The 14,011-nt window shown below is 40.1% G+C and overlaps 1 pseudogene; it reads left to right on the top strand.

The window, feature by feature from the left end:
- Window positions 1-12,576: 12,576 nt before the first annotated feature.
- LOC123935802 lies at window positions 12,577-13,427 on the top strand (annotated as a pseudogene).
- The last annotated feature ends 584 nt before the right edge of the window (window positions 13,428-14,011 follow it).

Below are 14,011 nucleotides of genomic sequence, written 5' to 3'. Positions count from 1 at the left end.
TTGCTAAGGAAATGTTGAAAAACAAAAACAAAACTGGCAGCATCACGTTACCCGATTTCAAGCTTTACTACAAAGCTGTGATCACCAAGACAGCGTGGTACTGGCATAAAAACAGACACATAGACCAGTGGAACAGAGTGGAGAGCCCAGATATGGACCCTCAACTCTATGGTCAAATAATCTTCGACAAAACAGGAAAAAATATTCAATGGAAAAAAGACAGTCTCTTCAATAAATGGTGCTGGGAAAACTGGACAGCGATATGTAGAAGAATGAAACTCGACCATTCTCTTACACCGTACACAAAGATAAACTCGAAATGGATAAAAGACCTAAACGTGAGACAGGAATCTATCAGAATCCTAGAGGAGAACGTAGGCAGTAACCTCTTCGATATCAGCCACAGCAACTTTTTTCAAGATATGTCTCCAAAGGCCAAGGAAACAAAAGCAAAAATGAACTTTTGGGACTTCCTCAAGATCAAAAGCTTCTGCACAGCAAAGGAAACAGTCAACAAAACAAAGAGGCAACCCACGGAATGGGAGAAGATATTTGCAAATGACAGTACAGACAAAAGATTGATATCCAGGATCTATAAAGAACTTCTCAAACTCAACACACACAAAACAGATAATCATATCAAAAAATGGGCAGAAGATATGAACAGACACTTCTCCAACGAAGACATACAAATGGCTATCAGACACATGAAAAAATGTTCATCATCACTAGCCATCAGGGAGATTCAAATTAAAACCACATTGAGATACCACCTGACACCAGTTAGAATGGCCAAAATTAGCAAGGCAGGAAACAACGTGTGTTGGAGAGGATGTGGAGAAAGAGGAACCCTCTTACACTGTTGGTGGGAATGCAAGTTAGTGCAGCCACTTTGGAGAACAGTGTGGAGATTCCTGAAGAAATTAAAAATAGAGATTCCCTATGACCCTGCAATTGCACTGTTGGGTATTTACCCCAAAGATACAGATGTAGTGAAAAGAAGGGCCATTTGTACCCCAATGTTTATTGCAGCAATGGCTACGGTCGCCAAACTGTGGAATGAACCAAGATGCCCTTCAACGGATGAATGGATAAGGAAGATGTGGTCCATATACACAATGGAGTATTATGCCTCCATCAGAAAGGACGAATACCCAACTTTTGTAGCAACATGGACGGGACTGGAAGAAATTATGCTGAGCGAAATAAGTCAAGCAGAGAGAGTCAAGTATCATATGGTCTCACTTATTTGTGGAGCATAACAAATAACATGGAGGACATGGGGAGATGGAGAGGAGAGGGAGTTGAGGGAAACTGGAAGGGGAGATGAACCATGAGAGACTATGGACTCTGAAAAACAACTAGAGGGTTATGAAGGGGCGGCGGGGGAGTGGGGGGGTTGGGAGGTTGAGGGACCAGGTGGTGGGTAATGAGGAGGGCACGTACTGCATGGAGCACTGGGTGTGATGCCAAAACAATGAACACTGTTATGCTGTAAATAAACAAATAAAAATAAAAAAAAAATGGTAAGTGAGAGGAGGAGTCAAGATGGCGGAGAAGTAGCAGGCTGAGACTACATCAGGTAGCAGGAGATCAGCTCCATAGCTTATCTAAACACTGCAAACACCTACAAATCCAACGGGAGATCGAAGAGAAGGAGAACAGCAACTCTAGAAACAGAAAATCAACCACTTCCTGAAAGGTAGGACTGGCGGAGAAGTGAATCTAAAACGACGGGAAGATAGACCGCGGGGGGAGGGGCCGGCGGAGCGGCAGAGGAACGGAGCACAAAATCAGGACTTTTAAAAGTCTGTTCCACTGAGGGACATTGCTCCAGAGGCTAAACCAGGCTGAAGCCCATGCGGGGTCAGCATGACCCCAGGTCCTGCAGGGTCACAGAAGGATCGGGGGTGTCGGAGTGTCACAGAGCTCCCAGGTATTAGAACGGAGAAGCCGGCTGCAGAGACAGAGCCGAGGACTGAACTGTCAGCTGGGGGTTACCTTGAACTTGTCGCAGGCTGGGTGAGCTCAGAGCGTGGCTAGAGGCTGGGGATACAGGTGTGATTGGGTGCTGTCCTCTGGGGCGCACTGAGGAGTGGGGGCCCAGGCTCTTGGCTCTTCCGGGAGGGAGACTAGGAGGCAGCCATTTTCATTCCTGTCCTCCAGAACTCTACGGAAATTGTTCAGGGAACAGAAGCTCCCAAAAGCGAACCCGAGCCGATTAATGAGTCCGGCCCCCAGTAAGGGCGGGGTAATCCCGCCTCGGGAAAAGACACTTGAGAGACACTACAAGAGGCCCCTCCCCCAGAAGATCAACAAAATATCCAGCCAGCACGAAGTTCATCTATCAAGGAAAGTAGGTTCAATTCCCAAGACAGCAGTGCAATTCCAGAGGAGGAGAAAGCAAAGCACGGAACTTATGGCTTTCTCCCCATGATTCTTTAGTCTTGCGGCTACTTCAATTTTTTTTTTCTTTTTTCAATTTTTTTCTTTTTTTCTTTTTTCTTTTGCTAAATTTTTAAAACACTTTTACCCTTTTCTTTTTTAATGTTTTTTGACTAGTTTATCTAAATATATATTTTTTTCTCTCTTTTTTATATTTTTACTTTATTTGTTTTATTTTTTAAATTTTTTTCTTTTTTTTCTGAACCTCTTTTTATCCCCTTTCTCGCCCCCACAATTTGGGGTCTCTTCTGATTTGGTTACAGCGCATTTTTCTGGGGTCTTTGCCACCCTTTTAGTATTTTATTTGCTCCTTCATATCCTCTTATCCGGACAAAATGACAAGGCAGAAAAAATCACCACAAACAAAAGAACAAGAGACAGTACCGAAAGCTAGGGACCTAATCAACACAGACATTGGTAATATGTCAGATCAAGAGTTCAGAATGACGATTCTGAACATTCTAGCCGGGCTCACAAAAGGCAGGGAAGATATTAGAGAAACGCTCTCTGGAGATATTAAAGCCCTTTCTGGAGAAATTAAAGAACTAAAATCTAACCAAGTTGAAATCAAAAAAGCTATTAATGAGGTGCAATCAAAAATGGAGGCTCTCACTGCTAGGATAAATGAGACAGAAGAAAGAATTAGTGATATAGAAGACCAAATGACAGAGAATAAAGAAGCCAAACAAAAGAGGGACAAACAGCTACTGGACCATGAGGGGAGAATTCAAGAGATAAGTGACACCATAAGACGAAACAACATTAGAATAATTGGGATTCCAGAAGAAGAAGAAACAGAGAGGGGAGCAGAAGGTCTATTGGAGAGAATTATTGGAGGGAATTTCCCTAATATGGCAAAGGGAACAAGCATCAAAATCCAGGAGATGCAGAGAACCCCCCTCAAAGTCAACAAGAATAGGTCCACACCCTGTCACCTAATAGTAAAATTTACAAGTCTTAGTGACAAAGAGAAAATCCTGAAAGCAGCCCGAGAAAAGAAGTCTGTAACATACAATGGTAAAAATATTAGATTGGCGGCAGACTTATCCACAGAGACCTGGCAGGCCAGAAAGAGCTGGCATGATATATTCAGAGCACTAAATGAGAAAAACATGCAGCCAAGAATACTCTATCCAGCTAGACTATCATTGAAAATAGAAGGAGAGATAAAAAGCTTCCAGGACAAACAAAAACTGAAAGAATTTGCAAACACCAAACCAGCTCTCCAGGAAATATTGAAAGGGGTCCTCTAAGCAAAGAGAGAGCCTAAAAGTAGTAGATCAGAAAGGTACAGAGACAATATACAGTAAGAGTCACTTTACAGACTAATAATGGCACTAAATTCATATCTCTCAATAGTTACCCTGAATGTTAATGGGCTAAATGCCCCAATCAAAAGACACAGGGTATCAGAATGGATAAAAAAACAAAACCCATCAGTATGTTGCCTACAAGAAACTCATTTTAGACGCGAAGACACCTCCAGATTTAAAGTGAGGGGGTGGAAAACAATTTACCATGCTACTGGGCATCAGAAGAAAGCTGGGGGGGCAATCCTTATATCAGATCAATTAGATTTTAAGCCAAAGACTATAATAAGAGATGAGGAAGGACACTATATCCTACTCAAAGAGTCTGTCCAACAAGAAGATCTAACAATTTTAAATATCTATGCCCCTAACGTGGGAGCAGCCAACTATATCAACCAATTAATAACAAAATCAAAGAAACACATCAATAATAATACAATAATAGAAGGGGACTTGAACACTCCCCTCACTTAAATGGACAGATCATCCAAGCCAAAGATCAACAAGGAAATAAAGGCCTTAAGTGACACACTGGACCAGATGGACATCACAGATATATTCAGAACATTTCATCCCAAAGCAAAAGAATACACATTCTTCTCTAGTGCACATGGAACTTTCTCCAGAATAGATCACATCCTGGGTCACAAACTAGGTCTCAACAGGTATCAAAAGATTAGGATCATTCCCTGCATATTTTCAGACCATAATGCTCTGAAGCTAGAACTCAATCACAAGAGGAAAGCTGGAAAGAACCCAAATACATGGAGACTAAACAGCATCCTTCTAAAGAATGAATGGGTTAACCAGGAAATTAAAGAAGAATTGAAAAAATTCATGGAAAGAAATGATAATGAAAACACAATGGTTCAAAATCTGTGGGACACAGCAAAGGCAGTCCTGAGAGGAAAATATATAGCGGTACAAGCCTTTCTCAAGAAACAAGAAAGGTCTCAAGTACACAACCTAAACCTACACATAAAAGAGCTGGAGAAAGAACAAGAAAGAAAGCCTAAACCCAGCAGGAGAAGAGAAATCATAAAGATCAGAGCAGAAATCAATGAAATAGAAACCAAAAAAAAAAACAATAGAAAAAATCAATGAAACTAGGAGCTGGTTCTTTGAAAGAATCAATAAGATTGATAACCCCCTGGCCAGACTCATCAAAAAGAAAAGAGAAAGGACCCAAATAAATAAAATCATGAATGAAAGAAATACAGACCAATAACACCAAAGAAATACAGACAATTATAAGAACATACTATGAGCAACTCTACGCCAACAAATTTGACAATCTGGAAGGAATGGGTGCATTCCTAGAGACATATAAACTACCACAACTGAGCCAGGAAGAAATAGAAAACCTGAACAGGCCCATAACCAGTAAGGAGATTGAAACAGTCATCAAAAATCTCCAAACAAACAAAAGCCCAGGGCCAGATGGCTTCCCGGGGGAATTCTACCAAACATTTAAAGAAGAACTCATTCCTATTCTCCTGAAACTGTTCCAAAAAATAGAAATGGAAGGAAAACTTCCAAACTCATTTTATGAGGCCAGCTTCACCTTGATCCCAAAACCAGACAAGGATCCCACCAAAAAAGAGAACTACAGACCAATATCCTTGATGAACACAGACGCAAAAATTCTCGCCAAAATACTAGCCAATAGGATTCAACAGTACATTAAAAGGATTATTCACCATGATCAAGTGGAATTTATTCCAGGGCTGCAGGGTTGGTTCAACATCCACAAATCAATCAATGTGATACTATAAATTAATAAAAGAAAGAACAAGAACCATATGATACTCTCAATAGATGCTGAAAAAGCATTTGACAAAGTGCAGCATCCCTTCCTGATCAAAACTCTTCAAAGTGTAGGGAGAGAGGGCACATACCTCAATATTTTCAAAGCCATCTATGAAAAACCCACCGCAAATATCATTCTCAATGGAGAAAAACTGAAAGCTTTTCCGCTAAGGTCAGGAACACAGCAGGGATGTCCATTATCACCACTGCTATTCAACATAGCACTAGAAGTCCTAACCTCAGCAATCAGACAACAAAAAGAAATTAAAGGCATCCAAATTGGCAAAGAAGAAGTCAAACTATCACTCTTCGCAGATGATATGATACTATATGTGGAAAACCCAAAAGACTCCACTCCAAAACTGCTAGAACTTGTACAGGAATTCAGTAAAGTGTCAGGATATAAAATCAATGCACAGAAATCAGTTGCATTTCTGTACACCAACAACAAGACAAAAGAAAGAGAAATTAAGGAGTCAATCCCATTTACAATTGTACCCATAACTATAAGATACCTAGGAATAAACCTAACCAAAGAGGCTAAGAATCTATACACAGAAATTTATAAAGAACTCATGAAAGAAATTGAGGAAGACACAAAAAAATGGAAAAATGTTCCATGCTCCTGGATTGGAAGAATAAATATTGTGAAAATGTCCATGCTACCTAAAGCAATCTACACATTTACTGCAATCCCTATCAAAATATCCTCCATTTTGGTTCGCCTCCGAACCATAAGAGACTATGGACTCTGAAAAACAACCTGAGGGTTTTGAAGGGTCAGGGGTGGGAGGTTGGGGCAACCTGAGGGTTTTGAAGGGTCAGGGGTGGGAGGTTGGGGGAACAGGTGGTGGGTAATGGGGAGGGCACGTTTTGCATGGAGCACTGGGTGTTGTGCAAAAAGAATGAATACTGTTACGCTGAAAAAATAAATAAAATGAGAAAAAAAAATATCCTCCATTTTTTTTTCAAAGAAATGGAATAAATAATCCTCAAATTTATGTGGAACCAGAAAAGACCTCGAATAGCCAAAGGAATATTGAAAAAGAAAGCCAAAGTTGGTGGCATCACAATTCCGGACTTCAAGCTCTATTACAAAGCTGTCATCATCAAGACAGCATGGTACTGGCACAAAAACAGACACATAGATAAGTGGAACAGAATAGAGAGCCCAGAAATAGACCCTCAACTCTATGGTCAACTAATCTTCGACAAAGCAGGAAAGAATGTCCAATGGAAAAAAGACAGCCTCTTCAATAAATAGTGCTGGGAAAATTGGACAGCCCCATGCAGAAAAATGAAACTGGACCACTTCCTTACACCACACACGAAAATAGACTCTAAATGGATGAAGGACCTCACTGTGAGAAAGGAATACATCAAAATCCTTGAGGAGAATGCAGGCAGCAACCTCTTCGACCTCAGCCATAGCAACATCTTCCTAGGAACATCGGCAAAGGCAAGGGAAGCAAGGGCAAAAATGAACTATTGGGATTTCATCAAGATCAAAAGCTTTTGCACAGCAAAGGAAACAGTTCACAAAACCAAAAGACAACTGACAGAATGGGAGAAGATATTTGCAAACGACATATCAGATAAAGGGCTAGTATCCAAAATCTATAAGGAACTTAGCAAACTCAACACCCAAAGAACAAACAATCTAATCAAGAAATGGGCAGAGGACATGAACAGACATTTCTGCAAAGAAGATATCCAGATGGCCAACAGACACATGAAAAAGTGCTCCACGTCACTCGGCATCAGGGAAATACAAATCAAAACCACAATGAGATATCACCTCACACCAGTCAGAATGGCTAAAATGAACAAGTCAGGAAATGACAGATGCTGGTGAGGATGCGGAGAAAAGGGAACCCTCCTCCACTGTTGGTGGGAATGGAAGCTGCTGCAACCACTCTGGAAAACAGCATGGAGGTTCCTCAAAATGTTGAAAATAGAACTACCCTATGACCCAGCAATTGCACTACTGGGTATTTACCCTAAGGATACAAACATAGTGATCCGAAGGGGCACGTGTACCCGAATGTTTATAGCAGCAATGTCTACAATAGCCAAACTATGGAAAGAACCCAGATGTCCATCAACAGATGAATGGATAAAGAAGAAGTGGTATATATACACAATGGAATACTATGCAGCCATCAAAAGAAATGAAATCTTGCCATTTGCGATGACGTGGATGGAACTAGAGCGTATCATGCTTAGTGAAATAAGTCAATCGGAGAAAGACAACTGTCATATGATCTCCCTGATATGAGGACATGGAGAAGCAACATGGGGGGGTAGGGGGATAGGAGAAGAATAAATGAAACAAGATGGGATTGGGAGGGAGACAAACCATAAATGACTCTTAATCTCACAAAACAAACTGGGGGTTGCTGGAGGGAGGTGGGATTGGGAGAGGGGCAGGGGTTATGGATATTGGGGAGGGTATGTGCTATCGTGAGTGCTGTGAAGTGTGTAAACCTGGCGATTCACAGACCTGTACCCCTGGGGATAAAAATACATTATATGTTTATTAAAAAAAATTGGAAGGTGAGGCGAACCATAAGAGACTATGGACTCTGAAAATCAACCTGAGGGTTTTGAAGGGTCCGGGTTGGGAGGTTGGGGGAACAGGTGGTGGGTAATAGGGAGGGCACGTTTTGCATGGAGCCCTGGGTGTGGTGCAAAAACAATGAATACTGTTATGCTGAAAAAAATAAATAAAATTGAAAAAAAATGGTAAGTGAAAAACAACTTGTTACATACAAGGGAAGCCCTATGAGAAAATCATCTGATTTTTCAGCAGAGACTTTCCAGGTCTCTGCTGAAAGAGAGAGAATGGCATGACATTGCAAAGGGGTGAGAGGAAGAAAGTTACTTTTGCATGCAGACCAAATTGATCTAAGAGATATTTACAGAACATACCATACAAAAGTAGCATAATACACATTATTATTTTTAACTAAAACAAAACAAAATGAAGCCGTGGTATTTTTAAGATAAGTTTTAGGTTCACATCAAAATTGGGCAGAAATTACAGAGAATTCTTATATATTTCTCCACAAATGCACAACCTCTCCCACTAGATGCACTTGTTATGACCAATGAACCTAGGTTAACACGTCATTAGCTTCCAAAGTCGATAGTTTACCTTAAGGTTCACTAATGATCTCACACATCATGTGAATCTTGATAAATGTATAATGAGGTGTATCTACCATTATAGTATCATACTGAACATTGTCACCTTAAAAATCCTCTCTGCTCTGTCGATTCATCCTTTTCTCCCCTCTAAACCCTAGCAAACGCAGATACTTTTACTTCTTCACAGTTCTTATTTGTACAGAATGTCATTGTGGAATCATACATATAACTTTCTTATTGTCTTCTTTACTTAGTAATAAGTATTTAAGCTTCTTCCACGTCTGTTCATGGCTTGATAGCAAATTCATTGTAGCACTGAATCTCATTTGATGTACTGAAGTTTTTTGTGTGTTTATTTTTTTTCTTTAATCTATTCGCCCCATTAAAGACACCTTAGTTGATTCCAAGTTCTTGGCAATTATGAATAAAACTGCATTAACATCCGAGTGCAAGTTTGTATGTTGACATGTTTTCAACACATTCAGGTAATTACAAAGACTGTCATTGCTTGATAATTTGGTCAGATTATGTTTAGTTTTAGAAGAATCCACCAAACTGTCTTCCAAAGTGGCTATACAATTTCATTCCCACCATCAATGAATGAGAGATTTTGTTGTTCTATATCTTTTCCAGCTTTTGGGATCATCTGTTTTGGATTGTGTCCATTGTCACAGGTGGGTGGTGCCATCTCATTTTTAACTTGCAAGTTCCGGCTGTCAGAGGAAGTTGAACTTCTTTCCATGTGTTTTCTTGCCAACTATAAATCTTTGTTCAGGTCTTTTGACCAATTTTTTTTCTTTTGTCCAATTTTTAATTGTGTTGTTCATTTTCTAATGTTGCATTTTTAAGAGTTCTTTGTATATTTTGGATAATGGCTATTTATCAGATTTGTCTTTTGTAAATATTTTCTCCAAGTCTGTCACTTGTCTTCGCATTCTCTTGACATTGTCTTTTGCAGAGGAGAAGTTCTCTTTTAAAAGATTTTATTTATTTATTTGACAGACAGAGATCACAAGTAGTCAGAGAGACAGCCAAAAGGAGAGGAAGAAGCTGGGTTTCAACTAAGTGCAGAGCCCAATGCGGGCCTCAATCCCAGGACCCTGGAATCATGACCTGAGCCGAGGGCAGAGGCTTTGATGCACTGAGGCACCCAGAAGCCCCCAGAGAAGAAGTTATTAATTTTAATAAGGTCCACTTAATCAATTGTTTCTTTCACAGATCATGTCTTTAATGTTGTATCTAAAAATCATTACCAGACCCCAGGCCATGGATTTTCTCCTATACTATATTGTAGGAGTTCTATATTTTTAATTTTACATTTAGGTCTGTGATCCATTTTGAGTTAATTTTCATGAAGGGTATATGGTCTGTGTTTTTTTTTTCTCATGTGGATGTCTAGTTGCAGCATTATGGGTTGAAAAGACCTTCATTTCTCTAGTATATTGACTCTCTTCTTTGTCAAAGATCAGTTGACAAACTTCTGTGGATCTATCTATGGGTTCTCTACCCCATTCCATTATTCTGTCTATTATTTTACCAGTAACCACACTATCTTGATTACTATAGTTTTGTAGTAAATCTTGAAGAACAGTTTGACCTGTTCTCTGACTTTTTTTTCTTCTTCATTATTATGTTGGCTCTTCTTGATATTCAGCCCTTTCAAGTAAATTTAGAATCAGTTTGCTGATATCCTTAAATTAATTTGATGAGATTTTGATAGAGATTGTGCGGAATCTATAGACCAATTGTGAGGAACTGACATCTGACGATATTGAATCTTTTTATCCATGAATATGGAGTCTCTCAATTTCCTTTGTTCAATGATACTTCCATCACCATTTTGAGTTATTCTTGTATAGATAAAAGGTGTATTTTTCAAAATAGATCTTTTTCCCTTTCTTCTGCTAAAGTCATGAGGAAATGTTTTATCCATTATTAACTATGAGTACCTGGTAGAGCTCCTGGACGTAAAACTCACAGAGGTATGGAGGATCCCTATGGCTGAAATCCCTGAAGTTTATTTTCGTTTTGGGGGCTTCCCGCCCAATAGAGTTCTTATCAGAGTCATAACCAAACTAAACCTTCAAGGAATACACTAATTACTGTTTTGGTTTGTCAACACCAGGACTGGTTTTTGTGGAAGTTTCTGCTTGGCGGTTTCTAATTCTCTGTATTTGCCTGTCTTTTGCTCCAGATTTAGGAGCAGGAATTTGTCTATGAACTCACTCTGAAAAATCTAAGGAGAGTTGCTTATTTTTCAGATTTTTGCTTGTTAGGATGTAGTGACAATTTCTAGGCTCCTTAGTTGTTAGACCAAACCAGTTATGCTTTTATTTGAGAGAGGGAGAGAAAGAAATGGGGGGTGTGTGTGAGCAGAAATAGAGGGAGAGGGAGAGTCCTAAGGAGACTCCCCACTGAGCATGGTCCTCACATAGGGCTCCATCTCAGGACCCTGAGATCACGACCTAAGCCAAATCCAAGAAAGCGCAGCCCAGGGGCCCCCAATTATGCTTATTTTTTAATCAACATCTTCAAGTCTCATAAACTATTGTCTCTCTTTTCTTACTTTCCTGTCCAATGAGCACTAATTAAATCACTCACTGAACAAAAGGTACAAGGTGCCTACTAAATTAGATAAGGCCACTGAAAGCTGAAGAGAATTAAATAATAATGTGTAACCAATATATATAATGTACCTACTTTCATGGTTTTACCATCTAGCAGAATAAACCCCAGTGAATTACTTCCATACCTATTACCTGCTGTTCAATCTAGTTAATAAACCATTTGGTCTCTGGATTATAAATTTTGCATGTAGGATATGATATCATATAAGAAAAATTTTAAATTTTAAGGAAAACTATTTTCTGTACTAAATGAAGCAAACACTAAGTTAAAACTGTTGTGGTCCTCGGGAGTAATTTCAGTTATGAATTGCAACAAGTCTGACAATAGTTACAAGTGGAAAATATATAAGCAATGGAAAGACAATGCACTGGGGAGAGATGATTTAAGAAAACTAGATTCCTGTACTGATATAGTATATTTTCTTTTAAATAGAAAGTCACTACTTCAAGCTTAATCTAAGTTTCAGGCAAAAGAGTCTATGATATTTATTATTTATGTCCTGAGATTAAGGTAGAACACAAAAATAATTTGAAATTTTGTCATGGTAATAAATGTGAAATTGCCCTAGTCGTAGGATGACCTACTCAGTAAGAAGCACTCTGTATGTTTCCAAGAGGTTCTGCACAGCGATTCACTTCAAGGATTTTAAATAAGTTTAACTAACCAAGTGAGAAGTTTGCAAGGAGGAAAGAAGTTGTAGCCTTTCCAGCAATACAATTTGCTAAAAATACTTTAATACATCTAGTATTTTAACCTCAATATTTTTACAAGTCAATGCTACCTTGTTTTTACTTATTTTCAAAGTTAAATACCTTCCATAATTCATTAAGAATATTGTAAATTTGTTCAAACAAAAACCTAGTTCATAAAAATATTCATCATGTGCATTGAAATAAATATTGCTCTTAGCATAGGTAAAACGTATGTCCCATGTTCGTTTTTTCCCCCTACATGAATGATTAGTTCCAGGTTTCCACCTTCTTATGTGAAGCCTTCTGCACTTTTGTGTCCATTCAGAGTTCAAGTATATTTTTTTCACATTGTCTATTATGAAATTAGTAATTAATTGTCATATTTAATGGAAAGAAATAAGACAAAAACTTGTAGATTTGAGAACACATTGATAAATCAAATTAATTAATAATATATTATGTAGAGGAGAGAGATGGCCAGCAAGGAGTCCCAACTCTGATTCAAGTTACCGACAGGTCTGCCTCGGGCTGGGTGGATAACCATGGGCATCGTGGCCTCCTCAGACCAGGTTGACCAGCTCCCCACTCCAAACCCCAAACCCGAGGAAGCACTGGACCTGAGCCAACTGCTACTGGAGCTGCTCCTGGTGGTGCTGAGCTCTGTGGCCGGCACATGCTGCTGGGGTGCTGCTGCAGAGTGTGCCAGGGCTGAGGTGCCCTGGTGGACAGCAGACCTTTGGTTGCTCATATTGTCCTGAGACCATGGTACCCTGCTGTTGCTTGCTCACAGCTGCCTGCCCCCAGCCCTCCCCCACCCTTCTGCCTGCGATGGCAGGCCCTGCCTCCTGGGCAGCTTCTGTCAGCACAGTGCATTGGGATGCAACTTCATCTTCAATCCCTGTGGCTAGGAAGGCCTTCAGAAATGGATGGTGCAGCATGGTGGGGATTGCTGGGTGGTAGAGGTAACAGGTGAATGGTGCCTTGGGCCCTCTCCAAGGCCTGCTTCATATCTTCCTTGGGGTGTTGTTGCAAAAAACAGGTGTTGGACCTGGAGGAGGAGGGTTGTGGGCAGGGCTGCTAGAGAGTGGAAGACTGAGATTTGTGTTTATGATTTGTGGGGAGTCCGATGCAACTGTGGCTCTATGTACTGATTCCTTGTCTAACTTCTAGATGCCTCCAGACTGTGCTGGGTAAATTCTCTGCTGTGCCCTTTCCCATCTAACAGTGGAACAACACTGTCTGCATTCAGGTCACCCACGTGTTCTCCAGCGTCAAGATGGGTGTCTGCTTTGTGTCTTTCCAACACTGGGACCAGGACATGCAGTTCTAGGATGGTCACTATGGAGCCCATGCGACCAACTCCAGTGTGGTAATGTGGGTCCAGTTGTCTTAATTGAGGGCTGTTCTGGCACAACAACCTGACTGGTGACTCCAGGACTGGGGACCATCAGCCATGACTTCTTATTAACCCAGGACATGTACCTCCCAGGCATCCTGGGTGCTCCCGGATCCCTTCAAAGTTTCTTCCAGGGCCCCTCTTCTGGTTCTAGAAACTACTAGATGAAAGATTTTCTTCATAGTTCCCTACTGCTGCTATAGGGCAGTCCTCCCCCTGGAGGTTCCCTTATTCAGCCCCAGTCCCTCTCTCTCCTGTCTTTTCTCCTTTCTGCTTTCAGGGGCTTTATGGGTCCCTTTAGAGAAGGCCACTCATCTCGGAAGTAGAATCACATCCTAATGGCTGGGAAAAGTCCAGCCACGTTGAGTGGCAAACTTAACCTCCTGCGGCTTCAAGGCTTGGACCAGGTCTCCGCATTGAAAGTCAACCAGCACAAAAAATGTGTGGAGATCCTCAAGGACCCTGTGATTGTATGGTGTATAAAATTGTATTTTAATTTAAATTTAAATTTAAATTAATTTAATTTAATTATTTTATTTTAATTTAATTAATTAATTTAATTTAATTTAATTTAAATTTTC

Source organism: Meles meles, chromosome Y, assembly GCF_922984935.1.
Source record: "Meles meles chromosome Y, mMelMel3.1 paternal haplotype, whole genome shotgun sequence".
Classification (NCBI taxonomy): Eukaryota; Metazoa; Chordata; class Mammalia; order Carnivora; family Mustelidae; genus Meles; species Meles meles.
Note: the sequence above shows the minus strand (reverse complement) of the source record. Positions and strands in the feature narration are given on the sequence as shown.